At 35.2% G+C, this 20517-nt stretch overlaps 1 protein-coding gene across 1 annotated transcript in view; it reads left to right on the top strand.

Annotated features, from left to right (window-relative positions):
* Naaladl2 (N-acetylated alpha-linked acidic dipeptidase like 2) overlaps positions 1-20517 on the top strand; it is a 1189792-nt gene that overhangs the window by 179408 nt on the left and 989867 nt on the right. Inside the window, exon 3 of the mRNA XM_048347096.1 lies at positions 12599-12706. The gene's annotated coding sequence lies outside the window, so the exon portion shown is untranslated. The remainder of the gene's footprint in view (positions 1-12598; positions 12707-20517) is intronic.

Below are 20517 nucleotides of genomic sequence, written 5' to 3'. Positions count from 1 at the left end.
CACCGTTTCTGAACATAGAAGAATGATTTAGTGGTGCACAATTGCACTTTATTTGCATATTTATACGATGACTGTGGGTCAGGACATAATTAAGCTCTAATGTTCATAAATTATGAACCAATTTTAAAATATTCCCTTTAGGATGTCAGTGAATCACAAAGGCCACCAAGGAGATCTACCATGTATTTCAAACTAAATGTTAATATTATTGTAAAAGTCCTTTTTTTAAACTAACCATCCTCCATGTTTCCATTGTACAGATGTTCTTGGCATATGTTCATGAGGAAACTATGTCACTTGGGAGTAATATTTCAGAAATGTGATCAGAACGATGGTCACACTGGGTGCTTGGCACAAATCATAAGAAACCAACGTCAGGCCACAATGCAGGTAGTCAATTTAGAACAGTGAGGGTGATCAATGTTTTCCTTTATTTCCAGTGAGTTTTTGTTTTTAAAATATTTTTATTATCTTTAATTAATTGTACAAAGGAGTTGCCCTTCAACAAAATAGCTTATGAATACAGTGCATTTTCATCAATGTCATCCCTTCAGCATTCTCATCCAGCCTTCTAAACCAAGCCCTTTTCTTGCTTTTCTTAATTATGTAGGATATGTATTCATTCTTTCCCATTTAACAAAGCAGTTCATGAATACAATGCATCTTGATTTATGTCATTCCCTTCAATACTTTCACTCCCTTCTGCCCACCCCTTCCTTTACTTTCCTTAATTTTATGGTATATACAGTGAATTTTTGACTGCATTTTCCCCCTTGTTCCCCTTCATATTTCTACCCTTTACCCTTGGCTCAGCCCACCCCACCCCCCCTGCAAGTATCCATTTCCTGGTACTTATTTTGTTAAGCTTTGACTTCCTCCTAGAGAATTATACTATATGCACACTCCATAGTGTCTATTACACTTCAGTTAATTTATTCATAACTGCTTGCTGCATTTACTCATAGATTTAAATGCATATTCTAACTACTGAGGAAAACCATGCAACCTTTGTTTCTCTGGATCTGGCTTCATTCACTTGATGTAACATTTTCCAAGCCTTTCTACTGACTTATGAATCAGTGTTTCTGTGAGTAAGCTGGGTGTCCTTTGCTTTTTTGCTCATGGCTGGTGTTCTACCACTTGAGCCACACTTGTACTTGTAGATATTTTGGTAGTTAATTGGAGATAAGTGTCTCACAACCATTCCTTTCAGGGCTAGTTTTGAACTGTGGTCCTTAGATCTTAGCCTCCTAAGAAGCTCATGCAGGCATGAACCACTGGTACCAGTATATGCTTTCCCATTTTTGAAAACTGTATTTCTGTTTCCTTATAGACAAATATGAGAAACCAATTTAAATAGATTTGTGTCACAGAATATTTCTTTCTGTTGTCCAACACCCTCTTGATCACTTTAATTTCAAATTCCTTTCTCTTTAAGTCACCATAATCTCGTGTCTCCTTCATGAAATTGCTAAACCTAAAGGACTCACAGTCTCAGTGCTGCTCCAACCCAAGACCCAAATTATTGTGATGGACCTGGGCACTGGTGGCATATTCCTATAATCCTAGCTACTCAGGAGGCTGAGATCTGAGAATTGCTGTTTGATGCCAGCCTGGGCAGAACTATGGGTGAGATTGTTATCTCCAATTAACCACTCAAAGGAAGGAAGTGGAGATGCAGCTCAAGTGGTAGATTAACAGCCATGAGTGAAAAATCCAAGAAAAACCTTGAGGCCTTGATTTTAAAATCAAGTATGCTCAGTTTGATAATAAAGAATATATATATGTATATACATATATAAATAAATAAAATAGAATCAAGTATGCGCTCGCTCTCACTCTCTCTCACACATACACAGAGACAGAGACAGAGACAAAGACAGAGACAGAGAGAATTTTGGTTAAAGAAACATATGTTTGTATTGACATATACTTATTAAAATACCCTAGCACATTTGAGACTTCTTCTCCAAAGAGAGCGGTGTGTAGTGCTGTGCACCTGTTGTCCCAAACTATGTGGGACACTGAGATATGGAGGAGCCAGTTCTAGACTAGCCCAGGCAGAAAGTCCTTGGGATTTTGTCCATGAGGAGGGAAGCTGGATACCATGGTGTGTAATGCTAGGCTATTGTGGGCTGGTAGTGGCTAAGATAGGCACCCAGACCAGAAGTGAAATTCTGTCCTAAAAACAACTCTGGAAAATAGAGCTGGAGGTTGGCTCAGGAGTAGAGCACCCAGCAAGTTCCAGGCCCTGACTTCAAACCCCATGAACCCAATGATGGTGATGATGATAGTGTTGAAGATGATAAGGATGAGAATGACAACAATGGTATTTTAAGCCCCAGGTTTCCATCCCACTAGTGCCACAAGTCCAGGAGATACAACTATTCTGTTGCATGGTAAAACAGATTTTAATATTTCTTCACCATAGATCCTGATATTTTCATCAGTCTAATTAAGAATTATCTGTCTTGATTACCGAATTGTTTTGAGGCAGCTTTCTCTTTATTTCCAAGTGGATGCTTCACCCATTTCACCCCAGTTCCCTTTCCTGCTTAGTGTACTTGGCCTCAAGGTAGATCTTGATGCTGCATTTTCGGTCTCTGAGCTGCAATGAAGATGCTGTTGTCTCACCATTTCTGCTCCTTCATCACTAAATCACCGCCCTCCTCCTTCCGCTAGCCCTTCTTGTCTTCCTTCTCCTCAGGATCTGGGTGGGTACCTCAGGGTGCTGAGCAAGTTGTGATGCGTTTGCCCAGCCATCTCACACACTGTTGCCGCCATTCATCTACTTGATACTGTCATTATCTTATGCCTAGAGAGTTACAGCAGGTCGTGTCGTTACAGTTCCTGCACTCTTCATGCTGGCCCCTCTGATCCATGAGAAAAAATAATCATATACTTAGAGTATTATGTGATTTACCTATCAACCAAATATTTGTTGTTTTCTGTATCTTTTTTTTATTTTTTGGATCCTAGGGATAAATGAATAAAAGTAAGTAACAAAACATATCACTTGGCTAGACATTCTATCCAATCATTTTGTTGAAACAAGCAAGCATTAACTTTGTTCCTATTGGTGCTGCTACATGGAACTAGTTTCTGGGTAAGGATTTGAGCCCTAGAAGTCTTTTTCTAAGTTTACTTGAAAGCATCTTTTCTGACTCACCTGTTTTTTAGTCCCTGACATAACCTGATGAGATGTTATAATTAGTATGATTTTCCAACTTTACATAGAAGGAGAAAAGTCTAAAGGTCAACAGATTCACCCAACGTCATGAATCTCATGCTAAAGTTGGTATTGATGCCCAGAGAGACATGGTCATAACATGCCTCCTTCATCTTTTAAAGAAATCTTATGAAGAAGTAATTATCCCTAAATCCATAAATGCGAGTTTAAATTTACAGAATGCTGACAAGTGTATTGTCATTATATATAGGAAATCCAGAAATGTAAAGTTGCATAGTGTTTTGATAGTAAGTTGATGGGCTGCCACAATGAACTAAAATCTTGACATGTAGCTCTGAGCCCAGAGAACTAAGGCTATGTTACAATTGTGCACTGAATGTATTCTATGAAAAGAAAGCTAGGCATTTTTTTAAATATGGGTGAGAAAAATAATTTATTTCTATGATCAATTTCACTAATTAACGTATTTGGCATTACAATGCTCTAATAAGAATAAGGCCAATACTAAGAACCTTTGTCAGTCTAGCTCTGACATTTTCTAGACTTTTTTCCTAAAATCTCTCCTGCTGATTACTGGATATAAGATTGACAGCTTCCCATTCCAAGTGCTTACTGCATCACAGCTTCTGTGCATTACTAGTGTGAGCTCGTGAATACAAAGAAAGCTCTATGAGGATGATACCCTGGTAATGTTCCTTATAGTTCAGCTGTGAGAAATGAAGCATGCTGAGGTAGGTAACTTTCTTAAGGACAATGTAGACTAGCAAATCTGGGTTTTTATCCCAGACAGACTGGGATGAAACTAAATAATTCACAAACATACAAACCCGGAAATGGGCAAGTTCCAAAAAGCATATATTCACATATTTCTTCATTTCATATTTACAGATGGCTGACTGGCATTATTGCTGTGCTAATTCATTGCTGAATAGTCAAAAATAGCCTAAATAATCTAAAGTTTATAAATATTCATATTACTTATTAATATACTTGTTTCTTTAAGTTTAAAATTATGGCATTAAATTTTGGGCTGGCTGCCTAATTATGTTGATCACAGCTCTTTGCACTTGAGTTGAAAAGAAATAAACATAGGATTAATTGATATGATAGAATAACAGTGTAAATAAGGTTCAGAGAGCTCTCTCTTCTTATGATACTGTGTGTGTATGTGTGTGTGTGTGTGTGTGTATGCACGCGCGCACGTGCATACAGGTGCTTCAACTCAGGTTTAAGCTCTTGTTTGGGCTGCTTGCTTATAGCTGGTGCTTGAGCATTGAACTATATACTCATTCTGGCATTTGGCTTGATAATTGGAGGTAAAGTCTCATAAACCTTTCCTGGTCTGGCTCTGAACTAGAATGTTCCTGATCTTAGCCTCCTGAGTAGCGGGGATGAAAGGCATGAGGCTCTGGTCCCTGTTTTTAATATATGTGAAACCATGGTGGTTAAATATGCAGAAGACTGTTAAAAAAACAACATTTATTTGGTATATCCTTCCAATATGGAATAATTCTTGAGGGAATTTTAGCAGAAGTAGGTTCTTGTTTAAATTCAGATGACTCTCATAAAGTTAGTTCAGCTACAGGTTCATTCTAGAGGCTACTAGACTTTCTAATGTTTAGCCTAATTTTCATCTCTTAAAATTTTGGGCTATCACTCAATTTGTGGAGCTTCTCAGCCTTTGCTACTTCCTGTTTATGGAATTTGTGACTTTCTGCTCCCCCTGAGTAGGAATCATTATTTCTCACAATTAATTATTTGTGAGAGAAACACTGTCTCACATGGACTGTCTCTTAAGGATAATTGTGGAGTATTTTCCCTTGTTCTAGTTTTGGGGCTTGAACTCAGGGCTTGGGCACTGTACTTGAGTTTTACGCTTAAGACTAGTGATCTGCCATTTGAGCCACAGATCCACTTCTATCTTTTCAGTGGTTAACTGAACATAAGAATTCAGGGACTTTTCTGGCTGGGCTGACTTCAAATCATGATCGTCAGTTTTTAGCCTGAGTAGCTAGGATTACAGACATGAGTCACTAGCACCCAGCTAGAATTGTGGTTTTCCTCATTGAATTTGGTTTGTGTTTGTGAAAGTGTATCAAATTCTTTTTTCATTAATCTGAGATTTAAATCTGTGAATTTTAAAACTTTATATCAAAATTGTAGTATATCATCTGACCAGTAGTCACTCATTTCTTAAATCTGTAAAATCCCCAGCTCGTATTTCCCACCTATTCTACTACTCAGCAGGTCTGAACATACTTCCTGTTTTCAAAGACATATCCAAAATAAAAGAGTTCCTAAATATTTGTATAGATTTTAGTCATACGAAATCTATGTGCCACTTTTCATAAGAGAAGTAATATAATCGTGTGTGAAGCAATGACTTTTTTTAGGAATAGGATATATGAATGTTTGAAGTCTGTCAACCAATATTATTCTTCTTGATTTGTACTTATTTTCCTTTTTACATAGAGACTCTGTAATAAATTAAATAATTTTACTCTATATTTTCTGACATAGCTACTAAGCCTACCCAATTAAAATGTACTTATTGTGGGCTAGAAATGTTGTTTAATGATAGCATGCTCAGCCATAATGTGTAAATCATTAAGTTTGGTCCCCAGTACACAAATGTTTTGTGTGCATGCAGATGGATAGTTTTAATATGCAGACCATAAGAAATAACTTTACCATGCTCTTTTTATTTCCTTGATAATATTTTTTGGTGTACTCCAACCCTTTTATAGAATAACCAAAGCTGTTTGTACTAGTATGTACTTAGAGAAAAATGCTGAAGAAGGAAGACTTATTTTTAGTTCAAATATGTTATTCTTGGGGAAATTGTGCATATATGTATACATATTTGTATCATACTATAATTATAGTAGGATTTTTAAAAAATAGAGAGTGCTAGCTAGCCCTTCCTTCCTCAAGGTATAGCAGCGATTACTTCTGTTCACGTGCTCATGGGAAAGGTACTCTGGCCACATGTGACTTTGGGGATATGCATGTTGGAACAAATCCTTGATTAACAGAGTCCCACGCTGAGTGCAGTGTCACTTTCCCCACATCCCTGCTGAGAATCACTGTGAAATGGTTTGTCTTGACAGGCTGTGCTATAAAACTCAGAGCTTGTCTGCTATATTGCTTTGATATTTCAATCTAGTTTGGGATAGATTTTACACTTTGGCACTTGAAGTATTGTCTTTCTTCTGGATATACAGCATTCCTTCTCCATAGTGTTCTTTCACAGCAAATGAACTGTGTCATGTGTCATGTGTCATGAAAGGGGAAGCATAATTAATGTCTTTTCATCACTCAGAATATCCGTGGGAACACTGGACTTGACATAGCCAACACAAGTCATTTAGACAGATTTTAATATGTGTTTCTTTTTATCTAATCTAGTGTTTGTCAAAATTCAATGTGCATTTGAATCAGCTAGAATGTTGGTAAAATTACTTAGTGGTTCCCCCTGCAGAGACTGTGATATGTGATGTGGTTTAGGGCTTTGCATTTCTAACAAGTGCCTTAGTGGTATGGATATTTCAGGTCCAAAAGGCAGCACTGTCACGATCACTAGATTGCACACCATTATTGGCCACAGTCCTTAATGCCATGACTAGACCAAGAAGCACTCTAGTACAGAAGCACCAATTTAACTTACTAGGAGGCAAACATTCTTCAATGGAACAAACTGTAAATGCATTAGTGATGGTCCCCACAGCCATTATTGTGTCTATTCAATTCTAATCAAGACATTATAGCAGTATAGTAGCCATCAGCAATATAGGAATGTGTGAGTATGAATGTCTCCAATAAAGTTTTATTTATAAAACCTTGTGGCAGATTGAATTGGTCCATGGATCAAGTTATCCAATCTACAGTCTAATTTATCAATAAGAGATTTGTGTTTATCTCAGCACATACACCATTTCTATTTTATGTAGTAGCCAGTCATTGTACTCCCAGCATATGAGCTGTGGAGATACATAGCATTTTATTTTTCTACCGTTTTCAAAAGATTAGAATTTAGCACTGTGTAATGATCAAACCGCTGGACAGAAATTAATGCCTAGTTGGAAATAGATTCCATGAAACAAGTCATTGGTGGAAAATCTATACGAAAGTGCAGAATAACTATCAGCTATACAATAAGGGGAAAGAGTGCATTGCATTTTTCTGATGGACGTTTTATATGGAAGGGTTGTAGCAATGAAGGAATGTCGGGTCATAAAGGCCATACACTAGTATTTTCAAGCTAATGTATTACTATTTATATGTGGGTACCTTGATAGATCTTAGGAATGAAACTAAACATGAGAACAGTTTTTGAATCCAAAAGCCTGGAAAGTGGGCCTAGACAGTGAAAGCATCTCAGGCCCCAGAAATGTGTAGTTGGAGTAGATATCCTTTGCTTATGGTGTGCATCGATGAAGGTGAAACTGGAAAAGAAGTTTCTTTGATTAGTAACAGAATTTTTATTTATTCTTCATCAGTAGGATGACTTGAAGAAAACTCATAAAAATAGGTAGTTATCCTGTATAATGTAATCAAATAGAAACCATAAAAAATGTTTGTTTAGAGTATTACATTGACTCTCAGCGATCTGCCTAATTGGAAGTAGCATTTGTTTAGTGCGATATTTTTAGAAAATTCAAAAATTATATATTCATACGCTTGTACCAAGGCATCATCATAATGAAAGACATATTTCTAAATGGTTGTATTGTTTTTCTTCTTTTAAAGCAAGGACATATTATTTAACAATGAATGGCCAGGCATGGGTGGCTCACACCTGTGATACTAGCTACTCAGGAGATTGAGATCTAAAGATTAAGGCTCAAATTCAGCCTAGATAGGAAGTTTGTCTAGGCCCACTTTCCAGGCTTTTGGATTCAAAAACGGTTCTCATGTTTAGTTTCATTCCTAAGATCTATCAAGGTACCCACATATCAATAGTAATACATTAGCTTGAAAATACTAGTGCATGGCCTTTATGACCCGACATTCCTTCATTGCTACAACCCTTCCATATCACAACCACCAAAAAGCTAGAATTGCAGCTGTGGTTCAAGTGGTAGCACATTCGCCTTAGCAAAAAATGCTTAGGGACAGTGTCCAAGCCCTGAGTTCAATCCCAAGAACCGGCATGCACATATACACACACACATACACATGCACACACACACATACACACACAACAAAGGAAAGTAAACATTTTATAAATGAGAATTTTCTGATTTTCCATGTTCTAACATTGGATATAGGATGTTGTTTATGTTGATGACAAAATAAACCATTTTGAGATCTGGGGGTGAGTGCAGAAGATCGTATGTGAGTATAGTAAATGTCACATATTTCTAGCTTTAATATTCTTACTTTAGGGCATGCTTGAAGGAACACAAGGAAATAATTTTGGAACTTTTCATGAGTACTTAAAAATTACCTCTTGAATAATGCATGTTAGTACAATAAAGTCAAATTCATTTTCATGCAACAAATAGACATTTTAATTTGGAGTTAGAGAAATAAAGCAGTGCTAAAAGTTATTGTATTAGGCAAGATGACATAGGATCCATAGCCACCTAACTCTATCTACACCATTTGCTTTTAATCAAATGCAGGAATGAAGATTGTAACATATCGTTTTCCAGTTATATGACAGGAGAAAAACAAAGAATTAGGTCCTATATGACTTGCATAGCGTTTCTTGTGATGTTTCTTCATACACAAACCTATTCTTTGATTTTTCCTTCTGCTACGGGGAAGGAGAATAGATACCCTTATTAGTTCTATAATGAGAATCAATTCAATATACACTTTAGTTATGAAGAATGTTGTGGAATTAAAATAAAGGCTAGAAATTGAGTAGAGATTTTTCCACTCCCCTCACATTCTATAGCACTTTTAAATCTCCACAAAGAATATTTTCTTAACTATGTTGAATTGTATGTGTTTGTGCATGCATGAGTTTGTGTGTGTGTGTCTATATGTGTGCCCATACTAGCAATTCATGTAATGATTTTTTGAATTAAGAGTTTATTTAATGTATTAGTTTGCTTATGCTTGTGTAACAAAATATCCTACATAGGGTGTGTTAAGAGAAAGAAATGGGGGCTAGGAATATGGCCTAGTGGTAGAGTGCTTGACTCGCATATATGAAGCCCTGGGTTCGATTCTTTAGCACCACGTATATAGAAAAAGCCAGAAGTGGTGCTGTGGCTCAAGTGGTAGAGTGCTAGCCTTGAAGAAAAAAAGAAGCCAGGCCTAGAGTTCAGTGCCCAGGACTGGCAAGAGAGGGAGAGAGAGAGAGAGAGAGAGAGAGAGAGAGAGAGAGAGAGAGAGAGAGAGAGAGAGAGAGAGAGAGAGAGAGAGAGAGAATGTGAAAGGAGAAGGGAGGGGAACAAGATCTTTGCTCACCTCTTTTGAAGTAACTTATCCCATTAGGATAATCCTACCTAAAAGACTTCATCTACAACTAATTATTTGCCAAAGGAACTATGTCCAAATAACAAACTCTTGTAGGTTAGGATTTCAATAGAAATTTAAGGAGGGATATAAATACTCGGCCCATAAAATTTGAGGACAAACAAATCCAGGATGTTATAATTTATGTATTAAACTATTAGATTGCCCTTATCAAAAGGCTCTGCAATTTGTGATGAAAGAAAGGACTCAATGGCATTTCTGAATTAGTGAATCCTCAGAATCTACAATGAATATTTTCTCTGACAGCAGAAGACATTTAACATAAAAATTTAAGAATAGATATTTTACCTTGTAATTTTGTACTCAAAAGATTTTATGGAATGTTATTTTTTCCTATTATTTGAAGTTTGTGAAAGAGGTGAGATTTTGAAACCAAGGAGAACTAGTTAGAAAAACACTATCGCTGGAAATGGTGTGAATGTTTTACTTATATTATATGATACTGCTTGTGCTCTCTGACTGAAGAAAATACTATCAGCTTATTGGGGCTAGAAAATTGTAAAAGAAGGGGAAAACATCCTTTAATTTCAAAATGAAGATTAAAAAATGACATAAAAAAGGACAGGGAACAACCAAGTGAATGATCAAGAGAGTAAAGAGAAAATCTATAGAATGTACAATAGAAGAGGATATTTACACACTACGTATCTGAAAGATGTTAATTTCCAGAATATATAAAGATAACAAACTTAAAAACAAAACTAATTAATCTATTTTTTGGAATGCTCAATATACCTGAATAAACATTTCTCAAAAGAAGCCCTCAAAGTGGCAATCACAGACATGAAAAAATGCTAAAAATCATTAATCATCAAGGAAAACAAACCAAAACCTTAGTGAGTTATCACTTCACTTCAGTTACAATGGCTCATACGCAAAAAGAGCAAATGATAACCAGTGCTGGACAGTACGTGGAACAAAAGAGTAAGTACACACTGTTGGCGAGAGTGTAAATTAGTACGGCCATTTTGGGAAACAATACAGAGGATTCTTAAAGAAGCACCATTAAAACTACCACATAATAGAGCAATCCCGTGCCTTCTTATATTCCCAAAGGAAATTTGTAGTTTGAAAAGATATCTTAACACTCTCAGATTTATTGTAGTCCTATTCACAATAATAGGAAAATATTTATCAAGGTTTGAATGGGTAGAGAAATGTGGCAAACACACACACACACAATAGAATAGTATTTGGTCATAAAACTGAGTGAAATGTTTTAATTTAAAGCAATATGGGTCAAACTAGAGGACATTATATTAAATGCTATAAACCAGACATAGAAAGAGGGATAGGGAAGTTTCTCATTCACACATAAAAATTTAATAATTGGATATCATAAAAATCAGACAAAGAGCAATATTTACCGGTCTGAGGGAGACTATGGAGAGAGAGACAGACAGAGAGACAGAGAGACAGAGACAGAGAGACAGAGGGAGACAGAGAGACAGACAGAGAGACAGAGACAGAAAGACAGAGACAGACAACGGGGAAGGTTGATCATTTTGTATGTCAGATACTAGAATAATTAGTAGAAATAATTTGTTCTTTTGCACAGTAGGTTAACTAATGAAAATGATGAAAAGTTTACATTATATAAAAGTTAGAAAAGATTGTTTTGACTTTTTCTCACAAGAAAATGAGAAAATAAATATTTAAACATTGCATGATGTATACATATATTGAAAGCTAGTAAATATATACAGTTTTAAATATATGCAATTTTAATGTGTCAAGTAGAAACTAATGAATAAAAATGAGAAGGAAAATTTCAGCTTTATATTTACTAAAATAAAATACAAGTTTAACTGCATTTAATTGTACTCGATTAAGTATAAATTTATTGGAGTTTATTACTTCATATCACAACCTGTTAGCATGAATGTAGAATAATCTTATCATTAGAATATCTAAAGTAAATAAGAAAAAATTACTCAAAAAGTAAAATGAAAAATAAATCCCAGACACTTACTACAAAGATGGAGACCAGGACAATTTTCCTTTAGGTCCAATCCAAGAAAAACACTAGCAAAACCTCATCTCAATGAAAAAATTGAGACCAGTGTTACATTTGTGTAATCTCAGCTAGGCAGGGGTGATATGTAGGAGCATGGTAATGATAGCTGATTATGAGAATGAGCACAGGACCCTACCTACAAAGTAACCATAGTGAAAAGTGGTGGACTGCCTGCCTGCAAAGTACAGGGTCTGGGGTTCAATCCACAGTACCATCACACACACAAAAAAAAATCAGATTAATTGTCAATGCTATATAATGACAATCATTTATGGAGTGTCTGCTACATATTAGACTGTGCAATACCATGTATACAAAGTCTTTGGTTCTCAAATAAATTCTGAAAACCTGCTATTTCCATGTTAGGATACAGAGTTGAGGAGTTACAGAAAATATCTAAGGACACATACATGTTCAACCAAGAGCCAGACTTCCTGCCCTAGATCTATTCTCATACACAGCTCTTCTTTTACTTACCCTCTCTCTCCAAGGAGATAATATATCATTTTGTGTCCAATTATGGGTCGTCCTCTTTATCTTTTATTATGTTTAGTAGTGTGTGTCATGGAGTAAATGAGCTTTACAGAGTAAATGATGCGGGCTGAGTTAAGGTACAAATGTAAACACGTGAAAATAGAAACAAGGGAGCAAAGTATTTGTGTTGTTTGTCCAGACACCTGTCCTTGAGATGAAAAGGCGCATGTGAAAATATCTTTATGCATATTCTTGATGTTCAAAAGTCCAAACAGAATTCAAATGTATTTATAATTAAAAAAAGACCTGAAAAGTGACACTTAGAAAGTATTCAGTATAAAATTAAATTCAGGAGCCAACTGATGAATTGCTTTGTACAGCTCTGAATTGAAATTGATTACCTCTGTTTTGTGATTTATGAACAGGAAATGAGCTTTGACTGGCAGGCACCTGGCTGAAGAGCTGGGGCTCGGATCGTCAGTCTCCTGTAACCTGCAAAGACCCTCTGATCGCACTGGGATCCTTCCACTGAAGTAAGACATAATTATTTTAATTAGAATGCAAGGCTTTTATTCTTGAATTGACTTTTAATTTGGTGCCTTGACAACCTTCTGTCATGTACCTATTCCTATTAATTTTGAAAAAGAAATATAATGAAAATACATTCTGGAGCAATTTGATAGATTCCAATTTCTGTTCATCACTTATACATTTGAGACTACTTTCTATAGCATCATATTAATGTGCCTTAGACTGATCTTTCTTTCTGTGTTTATCAATTTTTTGTACAATTGTAAGTCTTGACTAATGAAATTTGTTTAGATTCTTGTTAAGCAGAAGCACTTACTATATTCAAAAGCCACAGCTATGTCATTTGTGACAAAATGCAACATAAATGAACATGTTTCTCCTTTTCAAGTTCATCGAGATAGAGGCAACTGTAGATGAATTTCCACTTAGCTATTGGAGTTGGACAACAGATCTTCAGGAGATTTATAATCCTTCCTGAACCACTTGAGTTTGGAAGGGGGAGGATCTGATTGTAAGATTTAGAAACAGTTTATATGACAAGCATTGCTGTCATTGATGTATATGCTAGTTCCAGTTTACTATTTGTAACATTCTATTTGGTGACAATAACTTGAAGGCACATTACAGAACCAAGAGTGGATCCAACATGCTTACCAGCATACTTTAGATACTCAGATGAATCATTTAACCTTGACAATTCCCTTGCTTCCAAATTTAAGAGATTAGATTTCATCAGAGGCACATAACAGGTTTATTTAGCTCCAAGGATCAGGATGCAAGTTTATAACACATCTTAGGGGAAAGGCTGTGCTGCTTATAAAGTCATTCAGATAAAAAAAACATTTCAATTGGACATAGAAATAAATTGGAGAGGGGCATGGAAAGATTAGATGGATGGGAGGGTGAAATTTGGCCTTTGGATGGATTAACTCCTAATGCCCTTTCCAGTTCAAATACATAGCTATATAATTTTGTTAATATTTTATTGCCTTGTATCAATTAAATCTAATTGCATTCCTTTTCAGTAATTAAAAAAATAGGTAGAATATGGCTCTAAGTTTGAATTTTAAAAGAACAAGGGAGAAAAAAATAATGTTTTGTTGTATTTGTTTGGCTGGGACCAATGTTTGAAGTTGAGGTCCTGTGACATTCTTGCTCAGCTATAAAATACTTGAGCCCTACCTTCAGCCTAGCTTTGTGCTGACTAATGTAAAATGGCGTCTTCCAGGTTTTTCCACTCAGACTTGCTTCAAATAGTGAGCTTGCGAATCTCAGCTTCCTAAGTTGCTAGAATTTTATACATGTGGGCCAGAAAAATAATGGTTTTGAACAATATTAATCCATACTACATGATTCATCAAACCTTTCTTCTGAGCCATTTTTAAATGTTTGTCCATTTACTTAGAATAAGAACTTTGAATGTAACACAGAGTGTAGCAACAGAAAGTTATCTTATTCATTACTGGTTAGCAGCTTCTCTCATAGTTATTCATTGTGGTATGTGATCCTGTGAGCCCCTAATGAAAGTGTCAGGCTGTTTTGAACCACTTCTCTGGATCTTTTGGTGATTCTTGAATGTACCAGTTCATGTTGCTTAACATCAATCAAAGTCTTAATTAAAATACTATTTCATATAGAATAAATAAAATTGACAGCTTAAATAAATGTTGTTTCCTCGCATAATTTTTAAGTCCTTCAGCTATCTCTCTTGTTTTTCTTTATTTTACCTTTTTCAGGGTAATAAACATGTTCTTATTCATTTTTATCACCCATTACTGCCTTCCAAACCTGCATTTTAGCTAAGAATGTAAGTCCATTTTATCAGGAGCTAATGGCAATTAGGCAGCAGGCCTAGAGGAAGTTGGGAAAGAGGCCAAGTCAATATGTTCATAGGGTCTTGTCTATTTTCTTTGGCCCAATTTAAATCAGAATTTATATCCTCAAGGAAATGGAACCCATGACAATATTCACAGGCATTGTAACAACAATAAAGGGAAACTTGTACGAGACTGCGATCTTTATATCAGTAGCTGGGCTCTCCCAATGTCTGCTCTGTTTCTTGATCACACACTTAGTCATTTCAGAAGCTTTCACATTTATAGACAAGCCAATTTATTTGAGGTATGATATGTTTGGAGAATAGACAAGGTGTCTGAAGTTTGCTATGTCTTTCAAGTGTTAATTCCAAATGCTAGGAGAAACTGTTACTTTTACTGTTACTTTTTCACATGTAATCCCATAACATTAAGAGTGATTTTCAGCCAGGCACCAGGGCGATGCCTATAATCCTAGCTACTCAGGAGGCTTAGATCTGAGGATTGCAGTCTGAAGCCAGCCCAGGCAGAGTCCATGAGACTCTTTTCTCCAATGAATTACTCAGAAAAAGTCAGAAGTGATTCTGTGGCTCAAGTGGTACAGGTCTAGCCTTGAGTAAACAGAAGCTCAGGGACAGTGACTAGGCCTTGAGTTCAAGCCTCAAGACAGTCAACAAAAGGAAAAAAAAAAAAAAGAAAGAAAAAAGAAGAGTGATTAAGCCAGTAGCCAGTGGCTCACGCCTGTCATCCTAGCTACTCAGGAGGCTGAGATCTGAAAATCACACTTTGAAGCCAGCCCAGGAAGGAAAGTCCCTGAGACTCTTATTTCCAGCTAACCACCAAAAGAGCCAGTAATGGAGCTGTGGCTGAAGTGGAAAAGTGCCGACCCTGAGCAAATAAGCTCAAGGACAGCACCCAGGCCCTGAGTTCAAACCCTGGGATAGACAGACACATGCACAGAAAACAAAAAAAAATTTCCTACATTTTACTGTCTACCTATGTTCGAATGACTTTGACTATTTGTTGTCTATTTCTTTGAGAGCTAAATCAAAGTAAAATAAATGAGACAGCAATGCTGAAACTGATCAAAACTGGTTAGATCTTTCTTTGAATGTCTCATATCTTGTATTAACTTGTATTAACCCAAGAAAAATACAGCCTCTTCCTTTTTTATATATCTTCAGTTATATTCTCTGAAGGCTCCACATTAATTTGTAAAATTAGGACACAGATGCACAGATGTAGGTCTGTTAGGAGTTAAAATAGACCAATGTGAGAAGGTTTACTACTTTTCCTACTTTTATTTTTTGGTTTTCTTTTCTGTAATAAATTTGTAAAAAATAAATTATAAGAATCAAGAATTAAGCATTTTATTCTCTTTAAGGAAAAGAAATCCATATATATATATTTATGTTCAATGTTTTGTTGAAATTGAGAGTATATAGATAAGTTGGAAATATAAACAACAAGCCAACTCATTTGTTTAAGGTCTTCTTACACTCAGGGTTAGTGACAAGACTTTCTATTCTACTCTATAGATCATTGATTCCCATCATAAGCAGAAGGTAATCTTGATACTGACATTGTATAGTGGCCATTTCTCATGTTTGTTCTCTATCAATAATTCCCAAAGGAAAATTTCCCTGACTTGAATTCCTTCCATACCTTGAAAGATGCTCTAATATCTACTTAACATAATTTCACCTTTAACATCTGACATTTACATTAAATGGCTTTTAAATGAAGTCTTTAATTTAAATCAATCACCATTGTTGATAAGTACCCAGAAAGAATGGACGTAACTTAAATGTTTTAAAAAGATGACAATGAATTTAAGAGTACTGTAACTCCTTTGTGAACACTGCAGTTGTTTGAAAAATGTGTATAAAATATTCTTATTATCAAAATCTAATTTAAAGTTTAATGATGCAGTAAAGTTGAGATGTTCACAAGGAAACCAGACTAATAACAGTAAAAATTTCGCCCTAGCTTAGTACAGTCTAACCGAAATTTTCTGGTCAATTAGATTTGATTGTGTTAAAAAGTGCAATACTGCAATAGTAATTAGGGATCGCATATTAGTGAGTGGCTGGATGCCGGGCTAGTTAAAACATTTTATGTAGCCTGAGAATGCCACTCATTCTTGAGTCTTTTAGATCCATGGTAGATAACATTATCTTATTTTTATTTATTATATTATTTACTCTGTTTGCTCAATTTTCCTGAACAGGCAGCCTTTGTTTAGTGTCCAAAACCAATAAATGAAAATTAGGGCAGTTTGATGATCTGATGGCAAGAATTGAAAAGGAAACACACAGTTTTATAACTATTAGGTTCATTTCTGACTCAATGGATGTAAATAATGAATCTTGTTGATATTCTAATTCTCATCCAAGGAATAAATCAGGAGAAAATTGATTACAAAAGAGGAACTATTCTTTATTATGTCTACAAATTCTCCAACAAATATAATTATATCGGAACACTGGTTTTATAATCTACTCATCATGAAATTAGTTTTGCTAGGACTACTCACAATGTATTTCTTTAAGAATTGTGATACAATTGTAATGTTTTCATCATGAGCTCTATTATGCATTTAACTAATATAAAAGCTGTTTGAATATATTTAAATTTCATTGTACTATTTATTGTAGAAATTATAGTTTTGTATTACTAAGACCTTTCTTTGAATGCAAACTTTTATTAAATTTCTTTTAATATTTTCTTTAGGAATGTACTCTTTTCCACAGGCTAACTTGTAATCATTTTATTTCTAAAGATATAAAAGAAAAGAACAGCTTTCATATAATGAAAAAAAATGTCAGCCATTAAAGTCCAAGTAATATTTTAAAGGCAAAGAATCTCAGTTTGTTAACATTGGCTTTATGTGGATAAATTATTAGCTGCCTCTTGCCTTATTTCTGAAGTTTTTTGAAACTCTTTCAAGTAGTACTTGATATAAATTTCAGAAATATCAACTTTTAATAATATTAATCATCTGGGTAGCAATTAATTTAGTCTTGATGCTGGAAATTATCTTTACCCAAGTGACCTATATTTCCTTATACAGCTAGAACAAAACCATAACCTTTCTTTGCCAAATTGACATATGGTTTTTTGTTAACTTGCATGATATAATTTTTTCATATTTTTGTGTGCTTGAAGTGCCTTCTTGACCTTGGAACATCGTTTTATATTTCTCTTCCCAAGAGAACTCTTTTTATAATTGATTTTCTTGAAGCTAAATGCTCACCTTTTAATAAAAAGTTGTTTATACTCTTTGCAAAACTCAATCTCTTAATTCTCCTAATACATCATCATAAACTATCTCCACCTAATTATTTGTTAAAAATATTCCCACCATATGGAACGTGTTAATTAAAAACATTCTTGAAGAATTTAAACATACTGTTATACGTATACTTATTACAGACAATGTCAAATATTGCATAGGCTTAGTGGGGAAATGGAGGCAAATATGCTACAGTATGCTTCAAGATATTTACTTCTTAGTAAAAATAATAATTATATTGTTATAATTATCATGTAACACGGTAATAAAATATAAGTGTGCAGAAAATACAACAAAGGTATAATGTTTCTAACTCCCAGTTACCTAGTTCTAGCCAGTATCCACTTGAGGCTTCACATTGAAATGCTAGAGGGAGAGGCAAGATGGTACTGTCATATCATGCCAGAACCCAAACAGCATACACAGTATAATCTATTACCAATAATCATATACAAGTGAACTGTTATATTAACATTAAAATGTGAAAAAGTAGCCAGCTCTATGAAAATATACAGTAGTCCATATTTTTTCTTCTTCCTAGTTGTTCCCATTTAAATAGCACTGAGTCTCATTGAAAATGTCAATAGGCAAAAATTAAAAGGGCTACTCATAACATGTGGTATAGGTCAATTTGAGTAAAATTTTACAGTTTCAAACTCTTTGTTCCCAAGCATTTAGGTTTTTTCCCCCCTTTGGAATCATATGTTTTTATATACTAAGGATCTATAATACTGGCCTGATCATGGAAGATCTCTTTGTAAGTTGAGTAGTGTGTATTTGGATACTTATTTTGTTCCCAACTATAAGACTCATAAGGTGGAATTCACATTTACATAGGTACATGTCTGTCCTTTATGTATTATGGGTCTCTAATAATTTGCTTTCTTGTTGATCTGTTGTTCCCAGAACTTAGTAAGGAAGAATAAATATCCATACGAGCTGTGAATTTCTATTTTCTTTATATTCTCTACCTGTATTTAAAACTTTTCTTATTTTCTTCTCTTTATTAATATTGGGATTTGAACTCAAGTTCTTGTGCTGGCTAGGCTAGTAAGTGCACTACCACTTGAGCCATACACTTGGGCTTTCCTGAGTTACTTCTTTAATAGATAGGGTCTTATGTTTTCTTCTTTGTCAGCCTTAGAATGTGATTCTCCTATCTTCCCCTCCCATGAAGCTAAGATTGCAGATGTACACCACTGACTTTAGCCACTGAATTATAATTTTATGAGAATTTGGACAGGGGGCAGACATCAAGTAACAAGTAAACTAAATTTATTAATGATTACTTTGGTACATTTTTGTGACATATCCAACATATTATAGTGAAAATATTGAGCTTGCTGTGTTTTGGGCATTTTCATGGTCCATATATAATCTGCCTGTTGAATGCACAGCTGTGTGCATAGTCAAAATCCAAGATAGAGTAGAGCACAGCACGACTTCTTCAGAGAATGAAGCAGCTTTTTCTATTTTCAGTAGCTAGTAGTAATGATTTCGTTTATGAAGTGAAAAATTGAGTGTTTACCTGACTCTAGTTATACCTAAACAATTACATTTAAGATATTTACTTGATATGTGTTAGAATTTCTAAATAACCATATCTGTTTGTTCCTATCTTTCAGTGTCTATAATTCCCTTGATAAAATGTCCCCACATATGAATCTACATGGCCAGCTGTTGGCTGTTGAAATTTCTAGGCATTAACTTTGTTCATAGACCTATTGTATAGGCAAAGGTTTTAAGCAAATATCCTGCTGTGTTTATTGATATCTTTCTTCATAATTCAATACCAGGAAATCACACAATTCATGAGCAGCCTGGGAGAGAAGAATGCACATCCCAGATCAGCAGGAGATTGCAGTGGTTATGTACTTAGGGGCCACACTAAGCATTTCAGTCTCATCTGGGTTACCCACAATGACTGTGAAACACTACAGTGTGACTTTCCAACAAATCAAAATGATAGCTTTCTGGTTCTGAAATGTAAATGTTTCTTTAAGGAATCAATTTGGTATTTGCCTAGGGCTCTTTTCCCCTTCCATTTGAATATGGGCTGAAGTTTTTCTAAGTCCAAATGAGGTGGTTATCCAAGCAGTATTCAGTAATGTGCAGTTTTTCTCTCAAGTGTTGTTTTTTTTTTCCACTTTATGGCTTCGCTGAGTGTCTGGACTTAATGCCAAATATTCTGGACTCAAGACAATGTCCAGCCATTTTGATATCACCTCTGCATCATCTTCTGGAATATGATTTTTACCAGGCACACACTTTAACCCAACCATTGTTTCTACAGTGGATTTTCTGCAAAAGTTGCTCTGAAGCATGATGCCAGAGAGCATTGAAGTTATTTAGTTAAACTGAGAAAGCTCAGAGCAGAATTAAGATGAAACTATTAAATTAATCTATGAAACTATGAAATTAATCTTATCAGACTGTCCAAATTTGGTACAACCAGTACAGTATTCTATCATGGAGAGTTAGAGAACCATTTTGCATTGAGGGAGAAACACAAACGTTTCTGGTGGAGTCCAACAGATATTGTGACAGCAAAACTGATTACTTCAGTCACCTAAGGACAGTGCAGAGAGGAGAGGGAGAGGCCCTGGCATAGCTCCCAGTAAATCTCCCAAGAATTCTCAGACCTCTGCTTTTAATTGGTAAGAGAGTGCATGCTACCAGGGGTGGTTTATGTTTACAGAACAAA

The sequence above is a fragment of the Perognathus longimembris genome, chromosome 5 (genome assembly GCF_023159225.1).
Source record: "Perognathus longimembris pacificus isolate PPM17 chromosome 5, ASM2315922v1, whole genome shotgun sequence".
Taxonomy (NCBI): Eukaryota; Metazoa; Chordata; class Mammalia; order Rodentia; family Heteromyidae; genus Perognathus; species Perognathus longimembris.
The sequence above is the reverse complement of the archived record's forward strand: the minus strand, read 5'-3'. Positions and strand labels throughout refer to the sequence as shown.